Source organism: Wyeomyia smithii, chromosome 3 (assembly GCF_029784165.1).
Source record: "Wyeomyia smithii strain HCP4-BCI-WySm-NY-G18 chromosome 3, ASM2978416v1, whole genome shotgun sequence".
Lineage (NCBI taxonomy): Eukaryota > Metazoa > Arthropoda > Insecta > Diptera > Culicidae > Wyeomyia > Wyeomyia smithii.
In genome coordinates, this window is record NC_073696.1 from 84,951,924 (window position 1) to 84,973,530 (window position 21,607).

The 21,607-nt window shown below is 38.8% G+C and overlaps 5 long non-coding RNA genes across 5 annotated transcripts; 2 read left to right on the forward strand and 3 right to left on the reverse strand.

Annotated features, from left to right (window-relative positions):
* Positions 1 to 12,071: 12,071 nt before the first annotated feature.
* Positions 12,072 to 12,480, reverse strand: LOC129732694 (uncharacterized). Its single transcript, XR_008729316.1, has 2 exons — positions 12,207 to 12,480; positions 12,072 to 12,136 (listed from the first exon to the last, which is right to left on the reverse strand). It is a non-coding gene; the product is annotated as an uncharacterized LOC129732694 (long non-coding RNA).
* Positions 12,481 to 13,133: 653 nt separating this feature from the next.
* On the forward strand, positions 13,134 to 13,582 carry LOC129732699 (uncharacterized). The gene is made up of 2 exons (XR_008729318.1): positions 13,134 to 13,381; positions 13,483 to 13,582. It is a non-coding gene; the product is annotated as an uncharacterized LOC129732699 (long non-coding RNA).
* A 3,464-nt stretch (positions 13,583 to 17,046) lies between these two features.
* On the reverse strand, positions 17,047 to 17,464 carry LOC129732833 (uncharacterized). The gene is made up of 2 exons (XR_008729361.1): positions 17,184 to 17,464; positions 17,047 to 17,121 (listed from the first exon to the last, which is right to left on the reverse strand). It is a non-coding gene; the product is annotated as an uncharacterized LOC129732833 (long non-coding RNA).
* Positions 17,465 to 18,348: 884 nt separating this feature from the next.
* On the forward strand, positions 18,349 to 18,745 carry LOC129732748 (uncharacterized). Its single transcript, XR_008729345.1, has 2 exons — positions 18,349 to 18,584; positions 18,644 to 18,745. It is a non-coding gene; the product is annotated as an uncharacterized LOC129732748 (long non-coding RNA).
* Positions 18,746 to 20,158: 1,413 nt separating this feature from the next.
* Positions 20,159 to 20,532, reverse strand: LOC129732791 (uncharacterized). The gene is made up of 2 exons (XR_008729352.1): positions 20,291 to 20,532; positions 20,159 to 20,217 (listed from the first exon to the last, which is right to left on the reverse strand). It is a non-coding gene; the product is annotated as an uncharacterized LOC129732791 (long non-coding RNA).
* Between the last annotated feature and the right edge of the window lie 1,075 nt (positions 20,533 to 21,607).

Here is a 21,607-nt window from a genome sequence, read left to right on the forward strand (position 1 = left end):
TAAAACTCGAATTGCCAGACAATTTGGTGTTTATAGAACGTCAATTTGGAAATAATAAAATCTAGCAATTCCACAGGCTGGCATAAACAACCATCCCAAGCAGCACGCATTGTTACAATGAAGCAAATGCAACTCTCAATGCAGCATTCAAAGATTGTAATAAATCGCATCCGTTACTTTTATGCAACTTGTAAATAACCGAAAAAGCGCAGGAGGTGGAGCCTATATGCAACTAACTGTGCTATGTGAACCATCATCTGCATCGATAGCCGCTGCAGTATAGGAAGAAATAAGAGGAGAAATAAAGTTAAGTTTGTTTACCTTTACTGTCATTTTTTTTCGGTGATGGTGTCGCGAAGTTTAATATAACTACGTACATTATAAAAAAACTCAAATATATCGAACTTTTTCTCTACTTACGCTTCTGATAGGTATGTTATTCTACCTGTGATTCAAAATTTACCGTGCAAAAAATGTTTTTACTTCGTAATTATACACGCGCCTTCTATAAAGTGTTGTAAAAGAAATTTTATGATTCAAACTCGCCAAATTATGAACATTGTTTTGGGAAACGATAATTCAGAAAACCTTGCTCAGTGGATTTGCAGTGTTAATCATGCGGAATATGGAATAACAAAACCATATTTCCAACAATAATCATTTATCATTCGTTTATATTAGAGATGGCTGTTTACTGTGTGGTAATTTTAGCAAATATATGGTTCAACAAGATGTTGCTATACATTTTCATCACTAGTTTGCTTTCCTTAAAAGAAAACGTTTGTGAAACAACAATATGCAACATCATGTGACATTATTGTTATTTAAAAGCATCATGAAATATGCAGTTGGAAATAGGTTGCAGAAAACTATTGAACAATTTCTAGTTTTCAGTTACGAGAATAATACACGTAAATAGCAAAATGTTGCTCAATTCTTTTATATTTCTTCAGAGTAACCGAAAAAGTTTTTTGCACCGTTAAAAAAGTTTTAAAACAACAAATATTGAGTAGTCTCATTTGAAAACATGTAGCAAGTGCTGCTTGGAATTAGACTTACTTAACGATGCTAAAGATTGGGCAGCATTCTATGCCGAACACGCATCAGCATCGGTTGTGTTTCGAAATCGCTCCGATACAATTCAATACGTGTGTGCAACTGGTGGCATTCTTTGACCGGTATCTTTTCTTTAGATTGCTGTGTCGAAATAACCCGCTTTCAATGTCAAGCGCCTTTGTGCAACTGTGTCGCTTCGTAGCTGCCAGCTGTCGAACGATTTGGTGGTGAGTGCTGTGCACTCTCGTGGACGTTTATTCAACACGAAGGAGGAAAAGGAAGGAAGGTACGTGCTTCTTGTCTTTCCCATCGGCGCGCTAGTTTTACCGCGATGGATGTAGATCCCCCACCTCCCGCACCTTCATCCTCGAATCCCCTCGACCCTGTTCCTCCTGCCCCCCCCCCCTTCTACTGTTAATTCTTCAGCTTTCTCACGTGTCAGGTTGTATCCAGACGGATCGACTCTTCCAGTGGCAATATACCTTAGGTCCAAAGCAGCAAATCTTTAAATATTTTACAAATTACGAAAGACGTAACGTCGCACTTTAAAGCTGTGACAAAAATTTCAAAAATCAGGCCGAACAAGCTCCGTGTCGTGGTCAATAACCTTAAAGAGGCCAATGATATAGCTTGCTCCGAGTTCTTTACACGGGAATACCGTGTCTATGTACCCGCTAGAGACGTGGAGATCGACGGTGTCGTGAGCGATTTGAGTCTGTCCTCCGAGTGCATTCTGGAAAGTGCTACCGCGTTCTTTAAGAATAGCAAATGTCCTGGTGTGAAGGTGCTCGACTGCAGGCAATTGCGGTCGGTATCGCTTGTCGGTGGAAAAAAGTATACACTCCGTCAGACTCGTTTCGGGTTACGTTCGCCGGATCTGCACTTCCAAGCCACATCACGATCCATCGGGTTCGTCTCCCTGTGAGGCTCTACGTGCCCGCATCATGAACTGCCTGAATTGCAAGCAGTTAGGCCATACAGCCGCCTACTGCTGTAATAAGGCACGTTGTGGCAAGAGTGAGGAGACTCATGCGGAAGATTCTTGCAGTGTTAACGCTGAAAAGTGTATTCACTGCGGGGAAAATCTGCATGAGCTCCCGGCATGTGCGGTGTACATGCAGCGCAGGAATAAATAAAACGGTCTCTCAAAGAGCGTTCAAAGCGTTCCTACGCTCAGTGCGTCTTGAACTGTCCTACAGATCAGACGTTTTTTCGGTTGCTTGTGGACTGGTCTTTGACTGCCTATAGCTTCAAAGTTTGTGTTTTGTCAGTGTGTCTTTTAAAGACTACCTGAAAGTTATTTCCCATCAGTCTTTCTCAAGACTACCTACTTTTGAATTTAACATTTGTTTTAACTTTTTTCGTATCACCTGAAATGGCTGGACGGAAAAAGAAACCTCGCATCGCTGCGGGGAGGAAAAGAGAGGCATCTCTTTCTGACACATCGAGTGTCTGTAGTGACAATCCTTTTGATATTTTGCCTGAGCAAGAAGCTGGTGAAATGGAAGTTACCAATAATGAAACTATACAAAATATAAAATCTTTAAAAAAGGAGAAAGTTCCACCTATTGTGGTAACTATTTCTTCTGAATTTAATATATTCAAAAAGGAACTTTCAACGTTTGTTTCTGACGTTAAAGTTACCTATCAAATTGGCCGTAGAGGTGAATGCCGCTTATTAGCCGACTCAGTAAAGGGTCGTGATCGTCTTGTTCAGTATTTAACTGACAAGATGTACAAATTTTTTACATATGACACCAAGAACGCCAAGCCGTTCAAGGTTGTCTTGAAAGGTCTCACCAACGATCAAACCGTTGATGAGATCAAACTTACTTTAACAGAATTACTTGGCATAGCCCCTACCCAAGTAATTCTAATGAAACAAAAATCACGAGGCGAAAACAGTCAGCGAACTGGAATTTCCCTTGTAAATTATTTAATTCATTTTAACCGCAGTGAGGTTAATACCTTAAAATTTTTTGAAAAAGCACATGCTTTATATAACGTGCGTGTAAAATGGGAATTATATCGAAAGTTTGGCGGAGGTGAAAAGCATATCACCCAATGCCGTATTTGCCAACGTTATGGCCATGGTTCAAAGTTCTGTAACATGGACCAAAAATGCCTCATTTGTGGAGACTCTTCTCACACAAAGGACACATGTCCTGTGAAAGAGAGTAAAAATTTTCGCTGTGCGAATTGTAACGGCAACCATATGTCGAATTTTTATCAATGCCCAGTCCGTTTAGCAATTGTTAAGGCAAGGCAAGGTAAACAAAATTCAATTTCTCAATTAAAACCAACTTCAAAACAAAATTCTCCAAGCGTACCAGTGACGCATAGTTTACCTACTCCTTTGCATACCCGTTTAACTTATGCACAGGTTACAGGTAGTTCGAACATTATACCGCCTAGTGTTGGTAGTTCGAAAATGACCGTTAATATGGGTAAGCAAAACACGCTAGAAAATAATTGTACACCTATTACTCCAGCTAATATTGCTGCCGAAAATATTTTTTCTAATGTCAACTGCCTGGGGCCTATTACGGCAGGTAAACTTTCTTTTCTGCAACAGGCAATGTTCGATCTTATGAACGCCATGTTGCAGGCAAAATCAATGTTTGAAGCCATTCAAATAGGCACAAATTTTACTATTAAAATTGTTTCTAATTTAAAATTTAGCAATGATTTTAAATAAAACAATTAAAATATTAAATTGGAATGCTCGCTCATTGAAGGCCAATGAGAATGAGCTTTTTAATTTTTTAACAGTAAATAATGTGCATATTGCAATTATTACTGAAACATTTTTGAAACCTAATATAAAATTAAAATATGATCCCAATTACGTGGTTCATAGATATGATAGGATTCAGGGTTCCGGCGGTGGAGTTGCAATTGTTATTCATCGCCGAATCAAACATCGTGCTCTTCCCCATCTTGAGACGAAAGTTATTGAAACTTTGGGAATTGAAGTTCAAACTGAACTTGGGATTTTATTTATTGCCGCAGCATATTTACCATTTCAATGCACACGCGAGCTCAAAAATTATTTTAAAGGTGATTTACAAAAACTCACCAGAAATCGTTCGAAATTTTTCATAATCGGCGATTTTAACGCTAAACATCGTTCATGGAATAATTCTCAAAGTAATTCCAATGGCAAAATTTTATTCAATGATTGTTCTTCAGGATACTATTCTATTTTGTCTCCGAATAGTCCTACATGCTTTTCTTCTGTAAGAAACCCTTCAACAATTGATTTGGTGCTAACAGATCAAAGTCATGTATGTAGTGATTTGATCACACATGCTGACTTTGATTCTGACCATCTTCCAATAACTTTTTCTTTATCCCATGAATCAGTTTTAAACCCTATGAGCTCTGTTTTTAATTATAACAAGGCTAATTGGGAAAGATACAAAACTCATATTGAGAGAAATTTCAATAATGAGCTTGATTTGCAAAACGAAGTGAATATTGATTCCGCTTTGGAAGCATTAAAATGTGCAATTGTTGATGCCAGGAATTATTCTGTTCCAAAGGCTCAAGTGAAATTTGATTCACCAATAATTGACGAAAATCTTCAACTTCTAATTCGTTTGAAAAATGTCCGCAGACGTCAATATCAACGTTCTCGTGACCCTGTTTTTAAAACTATTTATAAAGATTTACAGAAAGAGATTAAACATAGATTTACTCTTCTGAGAAATCAAAATTTTGAGACTAAAGTTGAAAAATTGAAACCATATTCAAAACCATTTTGGAAGCTGTCGAAGATTCTTAAGAAACCTTCAAAGCCTATTCCAGTTTTAAAAGATGGTGAACGTTTTCTTGTATCCAATGAACAAAAGGCTCAAAGACTTGCTCAGCAGTTTGAGAGTGTTCATAACTCAAATTTGAATTTTGTGAGTCCAATTGAAAATGAAGTCACACGTCAATTTGATTTAATTTCTTCCCAGAATTTTTTACCTGCAGAAATAATTGAAACTAACTTGAATGAGATTAAATCAATTATTAAAAATTTCAAAAATATGAAAGCACCTGGTGACGATGGAATCTTTAATATACTAATCAAACATCTCCCTGAGAGCACAATGGATTTTTTAGTGAAAATTTTCAATTGCTGCTTCAAAATTGCATATTTTCCCAAATTATGGAAAAATGCAAAAATTACTCCCATTTTAAAACCGGATAAGAATCCAGCTGAAGTTTCAAGTTATCGACCAATCAGTTTGCTTTCTTCAATAAGTAAACTGTTTGAGAGAGTTATTCTTAACAGAATGATGTCACACATCAACGAAAATTCAATTTTTGCAAATGAACAGTTTGGATTTCGCCATGGGCATTCCACAACTCATCAATTGCTCAGAGTTACTAATATGATACGAGCTAACAAATCTGAAGGTTATTCCACTGGAGCTGCTCTTTTAGACATAGAAAAAGCATTCGACAGTGTTTGGCATAAAGGTTTGATTGCGAAATTGCAAACTTTTAATTTTCCAATTTTCCTAATCAAAATTTTAAAAAATTATCTTACTGATCGAACTCTGCAGGTTGTCTATCAGAATTCAAAATCTGATAGATTTCCTGTCAGAGCAGGTGTGCCTCAAGGTTCAGTCTTGGGTCCAGTCCTGTACAACATATTCACTTCAGATCTTCCTGATTTGCCTCCAGGATGCACAAAGTCATTGTTCTGCGATGACACAAGCATTTCCGTAAAAGGAAAAAGTCTTCGTGTCATATGCAGTCGATTGCAGAAAAGTTTAGATATTTTTTCTTCCTACTTGCAAAAGTGGAAAATCTCTCCCAATGCTTCTAAAACTCAAATGATAATTTTTCCGCATAAGCCTAGGGCTTCTTTCCTCAAGCCAATCAATAATCACGTTGTCAAGATGAATGGGGTTATTTTAAGTTGGTCCGACAAGGTTAAGTACTTGGGACTAATTTATGATAAAAAACTTATTTTCAAAGAGCACATTGAGAGTATACAAGCCAAGTGCATCAAATATACGAGATGTTTATATCCTCTCATTAACAGGAATTCTAAACTTTGTTTAAAGAACAAACTTTTGATTTACAAACAAATTTTTAGACCAGCAATGCTTTATGCTGTACCGATCTGGTCAAGTTGCTGTTCAACAAGGAAGAAAACGCTCCAAAGGATTCAGAATAAAATTCTGAAAATGATTTTGAAGCGTCCTCCTTGGTTTGGTACACTCGAATTACATAGACTTACTGGTGTTGAACCATTAGAAGCTATGTCAAATAAAATTATTAACAATTTTCGACAAAAATCGTTGCAATCCTCAATTGCTACGATAAGCTCTCTTTATAGCCAATAAGTTAGCAATTAAGTTAGTTGTAAGTTTACTTCCCCTTTTCTGACAAGTAGGTTTAAATCCCTACGAATGATAAGTCCTAATTGCGAAAGCAAACAAATCCTAACAATTAAAATTACAAATTTCTAACAGTGTTGAGAAGTCACCATTTGTGATTGGACACACATACTCATTATTTACTAATATTTATCATAAATACTTAAGCTACTAACAAATCCCCCCTTAAAAAAAAAAAAAAAAAAGCGTTCCTACGCTGACATACTGAAGAAGACCGCAACCACTTCTCCCGTTACTACGAACCCCTTCGATCTGTTGTCCTCTGATGAAACCAATTCTGACGATTCACCAGCGGGAACATCCTTTGCCAATCCTGGGGAGTCCAGAAAGAGGTAAAATATTTCCTCTCTTAAACTTCCCCGAAAAGGTTCTAAGATTTCCCAAAGTGAAATGAATGGTCAAACTAACTTAAAAGTGCAACGAAAAAACCGAAGCAAACTCCTCCTGGGCTTGCAAATTTAAAGTCCCAGAAGGAGTTCCCAGCTCATCCAGTTGATTAATCAAATGCTGGATTGGTTAAATTTTCATACATACTTTTTGAAACTTTCAATGTACCCGATCCAATTAAAGTTTTCTTACAGCATTCCTTCCAACAGTTAGATCATTTTTGAAGCAGTTGACTGCTCAATGGCCTTTCCTTGCAGCGATCGTATCCTTCGATGGCTAATTCATCTGCTCATCTGAAGGATTCTATCTCTGTTTTACAGTGGAATTGTAGAAGTATTTTACCAAAAATTGATTCATTTTAAGTATTGAAAAATAAAAACAAATGCTATGCATTTTCTCTTTGCGAAACGAAGACGAAGCATCAATTTGCAATAGCGAATAACTTCTTCGTGTTTTTTGATATATACTTACTAACTAGGCAATTGAATACCTCAAATTCAGGTGTTTTAAGGTGGAAACTGTTTCTTAAATTAATAAAATCTAATAACAAGGTATGTAGCATCGCCATATTCATGATTTAAATGCATCCAAATGATATATTATGAGATGCGATAATTTTTATGCCCTAGTTGTTTATCAACAAACCTACTCGCTGGCATTTTTTTTCCAATATGGCCGATTCAGCTTTTGACCTACCGTTACACCATGTCTTTATACATCATGATTTTAATATGATTCGCCTTGATCGAGACACCTCATTTGGAGGAGTACTTCAAGGGATTAGGAAGTACTATTCCTTCTATCGTATTAACCTCCCATCGATTCCAGGCATCGAAGTCGTCGCATGTCAAATGACAATACAAGGTAAAGAGCTTTGTATTTCCTCAATATATATTCCCCCCAGAGCACAGGTTGGGCAACGGCTGCTCTTTGATTTATTAGAACTTCTTCCCTTGCACCGTTTGATTTTGACAGATTTTACCTCTCATGACGTGACTTGAGGTTCCTCTTCTAATGATAACCGCTCCTCTTTAATCTATAACCCTTGCGATGACTTCGACATGACTGTTTTAAACATGACTGTTTTTTGAAGGTGAAATGACACGTGTCCCGAAACCTCCAGCACGCCCAAGCGCTTTGGATCTATCTTTATGTTCGACGTCGGTACGGCTGGATAACACATGGAAGGTAATCCTCCATCCTCACGGTAGCGACCATTTGCCTATTCTTATTTCAATTACGCATGCGACCAATTGACATTCCGTATGACCTCACACGGATCATCGATTGGAAGCTATACGAGGAAATGATTTCAAAAGCGGTCGAGTCAATTCAACATCATCCACCACTTTATGAATACAACCTTCTTGCGGGATGGATTCTCGACGCCGCGTTGCAAGCCCAAACGAAGAAATATCTCGGCGTAACGATCAAAAACGGCCTCCCACTCCGTGGTGGGACAAAGAGTGCTCTGATGTCTACACGCAAATATCCGACGCGTTTCTGATCTTCCGGGATAAAGACAAGGCCGGCGACTTTAAACGTTATTCGGAGCTTGATCCCAAGTTTAAAAGCTTGGCTAAAGCAAAGAAACACAGTTACTGGCGTCGGTTCGTAAACGAGACGTCGAGGGAGACATCGATTTGGATGAGCACTCTTTGGAACACAGCCAGAAGAATGTGTAATCGCGTAACGGTCAACGAAAGCGAAGAGTCTTCAAGTAGGTGGATATTTGATTTTGCCAGGAAAGTATGTCCGGACTCTGTTCCTGAGCAAAACATTATTCGCGATGCGTCTCCGGGCCACGACGCGATAGAACGATGGCAGAATTTTCAGTTGCCCTCCTGTCCTGTAACAATAACGCGCCTGGGTTAGATAGAATCAAATTCAACTTGTTGAAAAATCTACCCGGCAATGCCAAGAGGCGCTTGTTGAACTTGTTCAATAAGTTCCTGGAGCAAAACATTGTATCGCAGGATTGGAGGCAAGTGAAGGTGATCGCCATCCAAAAACCGGGAAAACCAGCCTCTGATCACAACTCTTATAGGCCGATTGCAATGCTATCCTGTATCCGGAAATTGATGGGAAAAATGATACTCCGTCGTTTAGACCACTGGGTCGAATAAAATGGTCTACTATCAGATACTCAATTTGGTTTCCGCCGTGCCAGAAGGACGAATGATTGTTTTGCGTTGCTTTCAACAGATATTCAGCTGGCGTTTGCTCGCAAAAAACAAATGGCGTCTGCGCATGGCGATTTGGCAACTTTTCGCATTAGCTACATGGGTCTACCCCAGGGCTCATATTTAAGTCCCCTTCTTTACATTTTTTATGTAAATGACTTTGACGAATGTCTGGCAAATTCATGCACGATAAGACAACTTGCCGACGACAGCGTGGTCTCTGTTACAGGAGCCAAAGCTGCCGATTCGCGAGGAGCGTTGCAAGATACCTTGGACAATTTGTCTGCTTAGGCTCTACAGCTAGGTATCGAATTCTTTCAGGAGACGACTGAGATAGTAGTTTTTTCTAGGAAGCATGAACCTGCTTAGCTCCAGCCACAGTTAAAGGGTAAAACGATCTCTCAGGTTTTGGTACACAAGTATCTTGGTGTCTGGTTCGACTCCAAAGGCACCTGGGGTTGCCATGTTAGGTATCTCATGAAGAAATTCCAGCAAAGAGTGAATTTTCTTCGTACAATAACCGGATCATGGTGGGGAGCCCACCCAGGAGACCTTATAAGGCTTTACCAAACAACGATATTGTCTGTTATTGAGTACGGGGGTTTCTGCTTCCGCTCCGCAGCAAACACACATTTGATCAAACTGGAGCGAATAGAATATCGTTGTTTGCGTCTCGTCTTAGGTTGCATGCAGTCGACCCATACGATGAGTCTGGAGGTCTTAACTGGAGTTCTATCATTGAAAACCCGCTTCTGAAGCCTGTCTTCTCGTATTCTTATTAAATGTGAGGTCTTGAACCGTTCTGTGATTGAAAATTTTGAAAGGTTAATCGAACTCAATTCTCGAACCCGTTTTATGACATTGTATTTCAATCACATTTCCCAAAATATTAACCTTTCTTCGAATATTCCAAATCGTGTCAGTTTATTTAATACTTCTGATTCCACTGTGTTTTTCAACACTTCCATGATAGAAGAAACTCGTGGTATCCCGGATCATTTACGCGTGCAGCAGATCCCCAAATTTTTTTTCAATAAATATCGAAACATCAACTGCGACAATATGTTCTACACTGACGGATCACTTCTCGATGGGTCCACTGGCTTCGGTATCTTCAATAACAATTTAACCGTCTCCCAAAAGCTCGATAATCCTGCTTCTGTTTACGTCGCTGAATTAGCTGCAATTCAGTACACCCTAGGGATTATCGAAAAAATGCCCACGGACCATTATTTCATCTTTACGGACAGTCTAAGTTCCATTGAGGCTCTCCGATCGATGAAAGATGTTGAGCACTCTCCATATTTCTTGGGGAAAATACGGGAACATTTGAGTGCTTCATCCAAAAAATCCTTTCAGATTACCTTAGCGTGGGTCCCTTCTCACTGCTCGATACCGAGCAATGAGAAAGCGGACTCTTTGGCTAAGGTGGGCGCAACAAACTGTGACATTTATGAAAGACCAATGGCCTTTAATGAATTTTTCGCATTTGTACGTCAGAATACGATCATCAGTCGGCAAAGTTCATGGACTAAAAAGGAACTGGGAAGGTAGTTACATTCCATAATCCCCAAGGTATCGACGAACCCGTGGTTCAAGGGGTTGGATGTAGGTCGGGATTTCATTTGCGTGATGTCCCGGCTTATGTCCAATCACTATAGATTTGACGCGCATCTCCGTCGTGTTGGGCTCGAAGGAAGTGGTATCTGTGCCTGTAGTGAAGGTTATCACGACATAGAGCACGTTGTTTGGTCATGCCCTGTACACCGTGACGCCATGTCTAAATTAGTAGCTTCCCTGCAGGCCGGAGGTAGACGGCCAGCTGTTCCTGTCCTGATGTCTTGACGAGTCGTGACTTTCCCTACATGTCCCTCATATACGTTTTCCTAAAATCCATCCACGCCCCTGTATAGTCCCACTCCCTTCCGCCTACTTTCAACTTAACGGCAAGAACACGTTTGGACCCCCGATTCTGAATTAGCAACTAGACCTCGCACGATACCTCGCCCGAGAAACCTTATTTCCTGGTCGTGTCTTGGTTCAGCAGAATATAACACATATGCTGCTGATTGTTTTGGCTGTTTAAAGAACATCATGTCGTCCTCAACAACAAATCACTGACTTCAAAACGCAAATTAGTTTTAATTTTAGATTTAATTTTGGCTCGTAGTCGGCAGCGAAAATAAAAAACTTGCCTCTTAGTTTTTAAGATACTTTTATAAAGTAAGACACTAGATATAATTGGCTCCGTAAAACATTATTATGTATTGTGCCGTGTCAAATAAATGTTATGAAAAAAAATCACGTAGACACTCGGATCACAACACATGAAAAATTGGGAATAAGGGTGCTTTTACAAAATTTTTGTGAAAGGTAAGTCATTTTGTACTCTTTTTTTTAAGGGGGGGATTTGTTAGTAGCTTAAGTAAAAAAAGCCTTGGTGCTACATTCCGATTCGGAACTCGACCTTCTGTTTTAGTTATACACAGACTTCGCAGCCGACTGTTTAGTGTACAGGACAATTGTGGGGCTAGCACTTCGATCCTACTGACACTAACAGTCTCTCCCGAGCCGAGACTCGAACCTACGACGATTGGCTTGTTAGGCCAGCATCGTACCTCGAGACCATCTGGGAGATAAAGATAGCTTAAGTATTTATGATAAATATTAGTAAGTAATGAGTATGTGTGTCCAATCACAAATGGTGACTTCTCAACACTGTTATAAATTTGTAATTTTAATTGTTAGGATTTGTTTGCTATCGCAATTAGTACTTATCGTTCGTAGGGATTTAAACCTACTTGTCAGAAAAGGGGAAGTCATTTTGTACTCCAATTTTATTTCTTAAGGGCCACGAAAACCCGCGAAAGAATTAAACCCCTTTTTCGACTGCATGCAGAAAGATAACTTTCCAGCTAGTCTCGAAGTACGATGCTGACCTTATTAAAATAACTTCACTTTTCTGACACTTCCCACGGATTTCATCGGTATTATCGAACCTCATATGTAAAAAGTATGTTCACTAATGAATAAATTATCACAGTAATAATTATCAAAGGCACATTTATTTGCAGTCTTCATAAAAGGAATTATTTGGATTTCATTTAACCACTGCAAATGAAAAAGAAAAATATTATGATTATTTCGGCTCCAAAGTTCAAGTGTACTTATCAATACTCACAGACTCAAAATACCGCCAGCAATGGATCCGAGGGCGTCCTTGTTGTTCTTAACCCAGTTCCAGGCATTACCCAACCATCCATTGGCTAGTTCCGGGTTGTTCTCGATGGCCTCACCTATAGCTTTGATTTGTGCATGCAGATCATCATTGGGTGTAGGTAGGGCGAAGGCTACGGCCAACAGCATCGCAAGAACGAGTACGAATTTCATGTTGATTAATTGTAGTACTTCCTTCAGGTACCTCTGAATGAAAATGATGCCATTACTGCCAACCTGTTAAACTTTTATATCACACTGTGTTTGTACAACTGTTTTAAATTACTTGCCAAAGCCTTCCTCATACGTTATAGTAGACATACTGTTTTTGACGGAATCTGCTATTAGTCGAAATATTTGTTAATGTGTTAGGATTGAGGCTTAATTAAACAATGTGTTTTTGATGCATGATAAAACCTCAGATTGTATTATAAAATTACATTACTAGTGATTCATGTTACATTGCCATTATGTTATGTAGTTTGTATAAGAACTGAAAATTTTTAATAAATACACACAAAATGCACTAAATTATGTTTGAAGGTAACAAACAAAAAACTCACGCTTATCATACCTAGTTCAAAACCAAAACGCATCCATGGAATAAGGTTCAGAATTTGAAAAATTGTTACAAGGTAATTGATATACCGCAGAAAATATTTTCTGTCAAAAACATTAGGAAACAGGTTACAAACCGTTTGAAATGATTTGTTGGAATCAATTCCCGGAAGAACATCACACCATATGAGTAAACAACCAACAGATGAAAACGTGCAGACTTCTTCACAGAAAAACCACCAATGATACGATAACCAATACAGTGACACAAAATCTGAGCCTGTCAAAGTTTACCAAAGTTGGTATATAATAGGACCCCATTCGCAAAGAACCATCAGTTGTTTACTCCGGGTCTCTGTACGGATACGAGTACGAAATCGACATGAAATTCATCCTAGTTCTTGCTATGCTTATGGCTGTCGCCTATGCCAACGATGACTTAACAAACCAGTTGCTGGAACTACAGAAAGCCATCGACATCGATCCGGAACAGGCCCATGGATGGTTCAGTAACGTTGTTGGTTTTGTGACGAAGAACGCTGGAGCCATCGGAAGTATTGCCAAAGGCGTCATTGCAATCGCGTAAGTTCACTAACACTATATTTTTCATTCCTTTCATTGCCTAAATTTTTAAAATCATGAAAAATATTCATAAATAATTCATATTTTTTATTAATTCACAGGGGCTAAGCAACGGATCTAACGGATGTCTAAATAGGTTATTATCCAGCAAACGAGTTTAAAATTGTGCAAAATAAATTTTATTTGTATGATAAAATGCAACTCATTCCGTCATTGCTTTTAGAACTCATATCACAAATGTAAAGAAAGACGACAAGAGGTACCTTTTCATTCATTGAATACTAAAACGTAATTTGGGGAATATTAACCCTCGAAGCGAGCATTTGGTTTCCTTAATTCATTATTTTGGCAAAATAATCCTCAACCTTCCTATGTATCCAAAGTTTGTTCGATGGTATCGGGAAGTTTGAACCTCTAGAAGGAAATATACCGTCATTTTTTCGTTCAAACGATAACTAGCAATTTCTGCTCAATAACTAATATTCATCAAAACTTATAAAAGTATTTTCGAGACTATAGAAAAATTTGTTACTATCTTGTTATGTTTCCGTTAATTAACTTTCTTAGCACAGAAAACACAAAAAAAATACTCGTATATGCTTCATACCACTGCATGACATAATTTGAATAGTGGTGGTGTTATTAGATCCGACCAGATGTTCGTAGATCTCTCATGTTGCTTCAACAGAGGGAGCAGATGCTTCTGTATACACTCCTTGAGGTAGATTTCCGCGTTTATAGTCCCGGTAGTCACGAACGGCGCACTTCTTTTGCCACATCAGATATTTTTTGAGGGAGCTCCGTAGCCGCAAGGTTATAGAATCCGCTTTGGTAAACGGGTGGTCGTGGGTTCGAATTTTAGTAGAATCAGGCCATTTGATTGTCAAAGGACTTTTAGCATGGGTTTATTCTAAGTAAGTAAGTTATTCTAAGGCTCCCCACCACGTACCCTTCCTTCAATCTGGATTCTACAGTACTTACTTTACTTTACTTTTAAGGCGGCAGATCGATTATTGATCCAGTGCCGAATTCAGAATACGTCGCCATGTCGACGACAGCACACATCCAACGAGTGCGACGTCTACCCCGAAGTCGACGACCTCTATCGGGATTCCTGCTAAATATAGCCTTCGCTTGTCGCTCATCTGGCATTCTCGCTACATGCCCAGCCCACTGAAGCCTGCCGTGTTCTATCCGCTTGACTATATCCGCCGATTTGTATGCCTGGTACACTTCATGGTTCATGCGTCTGCGCCAAACACCATTTTCTAGTTTGCCGCCAAGAATTGAACGCAAAATCCTACGCTCAAAAACACCAAGAGCTCGCCGATCAGCCTCTTTCAGCGTCCATGATTCATGGCCGTAGAGAGCCACCGGAAAAAGCAGTGTTTTATAGAGTGCAAGTTTAGTACGGATTTACAGACTGCGGGACCTAAGCTGGTTACGTAATCCGTAAAAGGCCCTGTTTGCGGCTGCTATCCGCCTCTTTATCTCACGGCTAACCTCGTTGTCACATGTCACTAATGTTCCCAGGTAAATAAATTCGTCGACTACTTCAAATGTTTCCCCATCTACCACCACCGCAGCACCAACCTCCGACGGACTACCACGCCCTCTGCCAGCCACCATGTATTTCGTTTTGGCAGAGTTTATGACAAGCCCTAATCTCGCAGCTTCCCTCCTGAGAGGTCCGAAGGCCTCTTCCACAGCTCTACGGTTGATACCAATGATGTCGATATCGTCCGCAAATCCGAGAAGCATGTGCGACTTCGTAATGATGGTGCCGCTTCTCTGCACACCAGCCCTCCGTATAGCACCTTCCAATGCGATGTTGAGCAATAAGTTCGACAGCCCGTCACCCTGCTTCAAACCATCTAGCGTCACGAACGAGTCCGATATCTCACCAGCTATCCTGACGCTTGATGTAGAACCTTCAAGGGTGGCACGTATCAGCCTAATCAGCTTTGTTGGGAAGCCATATTCGATCATAATCTGCCATAACTCATTTCTCTTAACTGAATCGTACGCTGCCCTGAAGTCTATGATACGATGGTGCGTCCGCAAGTTGAATTCTCGAAATTTTTCGAGGATTTGTCGCAAGGTAAACATTTGGTCCGTCGTGGAGCGTCCCCCTCGAAAACCGCATTGGTACTTGCCAACAAAGGTCTCCTGCAACGGCCTCAGTCAGTGGAACAGGATGCAGGAGAGAATTTTGTACACGGTATTGAGAAGAGTTATGCCCCGATAATTGCTACAGTCCAGGCGATGACCTTTTTTGTAGATCGGGCATATGAGACCCTCCAACCAGTCCGAGGGCAGTTCTTCATCAGACCACACTCTCAGCATGATCCGATGGATGGCACGATACAGCTGTTCGCTCCCGACTTTGAGGAGTTCGGCGGGAATGCCGTCCTTCCCGGCTGCCTTGCAGTTTCAGTAGTTTAGATGTTGCTTATCGTTGTATAGAGGGAAGGGAGAAATGTAGATTTCTATTTTTGTGTAGCGCTTACCAATCTCACTTAACCCACTAGTGTCCAATGCCGCCTTTAGGCGGGCTTCAGTCAAAACTATAAAAAGCTTCAATAAGGCCGTTACAAATTTTATTTTCATTTTATGTCAACCCCCCCCCCCCCCCCTTCATCTTGAATATTGGAAGGGGAAGAACAAAAAGCTCAATTGATCAAATATATTTCATTTTTTTTCGTCTCGGTGTTATGTATTTTTTTCCACCCCCTCTGCTAACTTTGATAACCTTGGACATAAAAATAATTCGAAATTTGTATCAGCCTAAGCACTTATAAAATATTTACAAAGATTCATAGAGATTTTACCGAAGTCCGTCTTAAAACTAACTTGAGTCTAGACTCTAGAGGGTTTAGTTTTCACCAGATCACGACGATAGACGTGCTTATTTGTATTTTTCAATAAAACAAGGCGCTAGATGGGCGGTCCCCCTAGATCAAACCACGACGAAACAAGAATTCAGATACCCTCTTTTGTTTTGTTACAAGACAGAGACATCGTGCTCAATATGTAAAAAGTATGTCCAAAAATGACATGAATCCATAAGATAACGAGGTTAGCCAAAAACGGCAGGTTGCAGTGGGCTAGGCATTTGGATGGGACAAAAAATTAGTTTTAGCTCCCATGCACTTTTCGTGTTCCTTTTTCTTGTATAAAACTCTTCTGAAGACCGTAAGGCGCAACGATGTTTGTAGAAAAAGTTATTCACCCCAAACTGATTGAATGTCTGACGAACGGCTCACCATTGAATTTTTTCATCAACACTGCTACAGCATGCCCATTAGACCCATAAGGAACACGAAAAGTGCATGGGAGCATAAAAATAAAAAATCGTTTTTTTTCCATATAACCGTGTCCCAGTCTGCCGGGCATGTAGCTAGAATGCCGGAAGAACGACCAGCAAAGACTATATTTAGCAGAAATCCCGATAGAGGCCGTCGACTTCGAGTTAGGCCCAGCACTCGTTGAATGTGTGCTGTCGACGAGGATACCCGCGAAATAAGTGTTAGGCAAGATTGGAGGATAGCAGCCCAAGACCGAGGGACATGGCGACGTATTCTGGATTCGGCATTGGATCGACAATCGGTCTGTCGCCGTAAAAGTAAACGTAGGTAAGTAATGTCCAAAAATGAAAAAAAATATTAAAGTATTGCTTATCAACAACACATTTATTTTCATTCTCCAATATAAAGAAATTGTTTTATTTCATTCAGCTGCTGTAAATAAAAATTAAATATTACATGAGTATTTCGGTCCAGTAGTTCTAGTTACTACTCACAGATTCAAAATACCACTGGCAATGGTTCCGAGGGCGTCCTTGTTGTTCTTAACCCAGTTCCAGGCATCACCCAACCATCCATTGGCTAGTTCCGGGTTGTTCTCGATGGCCTCACCAATAGCTTTAATTTGTGCATGCAGGTCATCATTGGGTGTAGGAAGGGCGAAGGCTACAGCCAACAACATCGCAAGAACGAGTACGAATTTCATGTTGATTAATTGCAGTACTTTCTTCAGGAACCTCTGTCAGAAACTGATGCAACTCCTGTCAACCTGCTAAACTTTTATATCATACTGTGTTTGTACAACTGTTTTGAAATATTTGTCAAAACTTTCCTCATACGTTGAGGATATGCTCTTATTTAAAATGATTGGTATGGAATCTGCTCTTATTTAAAATGATTGGTAATGACTTCAACAGTGTGATTTCGATGTATAGTTACGACATCGCAAAAATTATTTTTATTCAACTGAGGTAAACCATCGTCTTGCAATGCAATAGGTAAAATTTCTAAAACAATAAATTCTGTCAGTAGGTTATTTCTCCCTTCAAATTAATGTTTAATGATGTTCTACTATAGCTTTGGTAAATTTACAACATCTATGTTGCTTGCGGATACAATGCAAATGCATTACAATGGTTTGCAAAACCTGTTAGCATTAGCACATAAGATTTCTCGGTGATGATTCGCCGGTAGCAGTTATAAGAAATACAATAATTTGACAGAGTAAGAATGTCCAGGGCAATCGGGATTAATTTTTGGCATTTATGTAGCGTGCAATATTCAAAAAAAAATATTGTTCAGAAATTGCAACGAAAACGTACTTAATTATTATTAAAGGTTAATAATATTGGCTTATACCTATTGTTATTATTTTATACTTTATTTTGTTTGTATTCGCCCTGGAAAGTTGTGCTTAAGAGTAAAAATACACAAAATTGTGCTAAATTATTTAAACATAATCTGGGCAAACTAATTGTGGCTACGAAACATTTAAAATTTTCTGTTGAAATCAATGCCAACGTGGAAGAATAATAACTGAATATGATATTTATCTCACAACACATGTGCAAACAACTAACAGATGAAAACGTGCAGAAAGCCAGCCAAATCTTCACCTAAACTGGTATATAATAGGATTCCATTTGTAAGCGAACCATCAGTTGTTTCCTTCCTGTACAGGTACAAGCACAAATCAAAATGAAATTCATCCTAGTTCTTGCTATGCTTATGGCTGTCGCCTATGCCAACGATGATCTAACAAACCAACTGCTGGAACTACAGAAGGCCATTGACATCGATCCGGAACAAGCACATGGATGGTTCAGTAATGTTGTTGGTTTTGTGACGAAGAACGCTGGAGCCATCGGAAGTATTGCCAAAGGCGTCATGGCAATCGCGTAAGTTTAAAACATTGTATGTACTTATGAACTCACAAAACAATATGTTCACTTTACAGAGGCTGAAAAACGAATCTAACGGATCAACATGGACATTCATTAGGCAACGTACGTGTTTAAAGTTCCTGAAAATAAATTGGATTTATTGAAAACAGAAAAAACTTCACGTGTTTTCAGTACCCGTATCACACATTTCAAAAAATTTCCATAATTTATGGTCCGTTCAATCGGGAAAGTCGAAATTATGTGTAAAAGGGATTAGCTGCAAAAGATGATATAATGGTTTTTCAACCAACTATCTTTATTCTGAGCACACTTTTATAACTTTTATTATCATTATTTTCTGAATTTCGAGAAAGTTGTCATTATCTAACCTATTTTTAAAAAAAAGAAAGTCTTATGGTCAATAATATATGATAAGTTTTTGATTCGGTTCAGGACGAACGCTATCGTCCACAACGTGGCACCTTCATCTTGAAACAATTCAGGGGAATACTCCACCATTTTGTAACATTTCCATGTTATTTTGGCGTCTAATTTACTGAGATTTGTCGCAAATTTGCATTAAAGTGTAATACTATTTTTTGTACATTACTCAGTTGAAAATTGTCACGTCAACGTTAATTTTACGTTAATTTTACGGTCTTCTAAATTTGATATCAATGATAATACTATTTTCCTTTTGTTCAAATTGGTACACCTAAATTTTCAGATAGATTATTTTTTTAGTATTTCTCATTTTTTTCATCAAGCTGTATTGCTCAAGTTTTAAACCTCTTACAAAAGGCATATGAATACAAACAGGAACTCAACAGAAACCCTAAACATTGTTTAAAGAATAAACTTTTGCTTCACAATCATAGTTTGACACTGGTAATGTGCATATTGTACCGATCTGATCAAGTTATTATCCAACAAGGAAGAACACGCTCCAAAAAAATTTAGCATAACATTCTGACCACTCTAGCGTAGCGTGGAGGGGGGGGGGGCTTAGAGGCGGTCTGCCCCGGGTAACAGCCATAAGGAAAATTTTCAGACTTGTCACCTTCAAAAAGGTTACATCCGTGAGATTTATTATCAATTAGGAGGCGGTCGAGGTGAAACCCACGAGAGTTATATTAATTTGCTTCTAAGAGTATGATCGCGACCAAATTTTCATAAATGAGTTGATTTAGTGCAACTGAAAACGAACATGCTAACTCTCACAAATGTTGATAACACGATGATTTCACTGCAACCTGGTGGGGGTGACCCCCCAATTTTCCGCCCCGGGTGTCACCCATTTACGCTACGCCACTGATTCTGACAAAAATTATAAAGCGTCCTCCTTGGTACACTCAAATTACAGAGAGTAACTGTTGTTGGAACAATAGAATGTCAACTTCTATTAGCCGTAAAGTTTTCGAAAACCACCATCGTTTGCAAATCCGAGTTAAATGTCTACGCCATCCTAATCACAACAGACAGAAAAAATTTACCAGATAGACATCCCTAGAAAGTTTCACCACCATGAGATGAACACACGATTTTTATATAAAATAAAGTTTCCACTAGTGAATAAATTATAACAACAGTTATTATCCAGAAGCAAATTTATTTTCAAAACAAAGATTTTTTCGATTTCATTCAACGGCTGCAAATCAGAAAAAAATATTGGCATTATTTTGGCCCTAAAAGATTCAGTGCTCTTATCATCCAATACTCACAGACTCAAAACACCTCCAGCAATGGTTCCGAGGGCATCCTTGTTGGTCTTAAGCCAGTTCCAGGCATCACCCAACCATCCATTGGCCAGTTCCGGGTTGTTCTCGATGGCCTCACCTATAGCTTTAATATGTGCTTGCAGGTCATCATTGGGTAGGGCGAAGGTTACGGCCAACAACATCGCAAGAACGAGTACGATTTTCATGTTGATATATTGTAGGTTGTTCCTTCCTTCAGTAAACTCTGATAGAAACTGATGCAATTCTGTAAACCTGCTCAGTTTTTATATCCCGTTGTGTTTGTACAACTGTTTCTTATATAGGTAGGTAGCTGCCAAAACTTCCATCACGTGTACAGATTTTTCGATTTTCGCGGAATCTATCGTTTTTTTTTATTGTTTGAGCAAGAAAAAGCTCACTTCAATCATGTGTTGGTGTGTGTGTCACAATAACATTAACATCTTGCAAAACTTTGCAAAACCGAACACAATCTTATGGGATTGATTATAAAATTAAGAGGATCTTCTCATCAGTCAAAGATGGTGTTTCCTAATTTTTTTCGTGGTGAAAACACGGTGCGACACGGAGAAGTGATGTTTTTCATTATTACATAAATTTATTTAATTCTTAGTTTGAACATGATCAAAACTTGTTTTGATGAAAAACATTAACAATCTCGCACGGCGGTTCAGGATTATAACAAAACTGTCTAAGGTGATTAAACAAAATTACATTCCTCATTGGAATAGTTGAAATACGCAACTATTCTACGACAGTTAATTATAAAAATTAGTTTTTTGCAATGTTTTTCAACGCTCTTGATGCCAAAAAGCTGAGCAGAAAAAATAATTTATTTTATACTTTTATTTTAGCAGTTCTTGAAGAAACGCATAATTATATCGTCCCGTTGATGCTAGAACTAGATAACTCGAAAATTGACGTCTTGAGAAAAACGAGTTTGAAGCTTTGACCTATTTTTGTGATGACGATTCAAATGCCGATTTAGATTTTATGAATTGCATCCATATCATATCCGGCCTATTAGGTATAGCAACAAAAAATCAACAAATAGCCGAGATATCTAGTTTTACCACAAAACACATGTTCTACTAAATTTCGAGTTATCTAGTTTTAGCATAGAATGGACGATATGGGGAAGACACTTCCGAATATGAAAATACTGTTGCTGTATGTTGCAGGTCAAAAGGAATATCACAATTGCGCGTACCATTTGAGTTGTTAGCGAAGAGCAGGGCGAGATTATTAATAAGTTCGCTATTTTGTTTTTTTTTCTATCGATTTTTTTTTTTTTTTGATAAT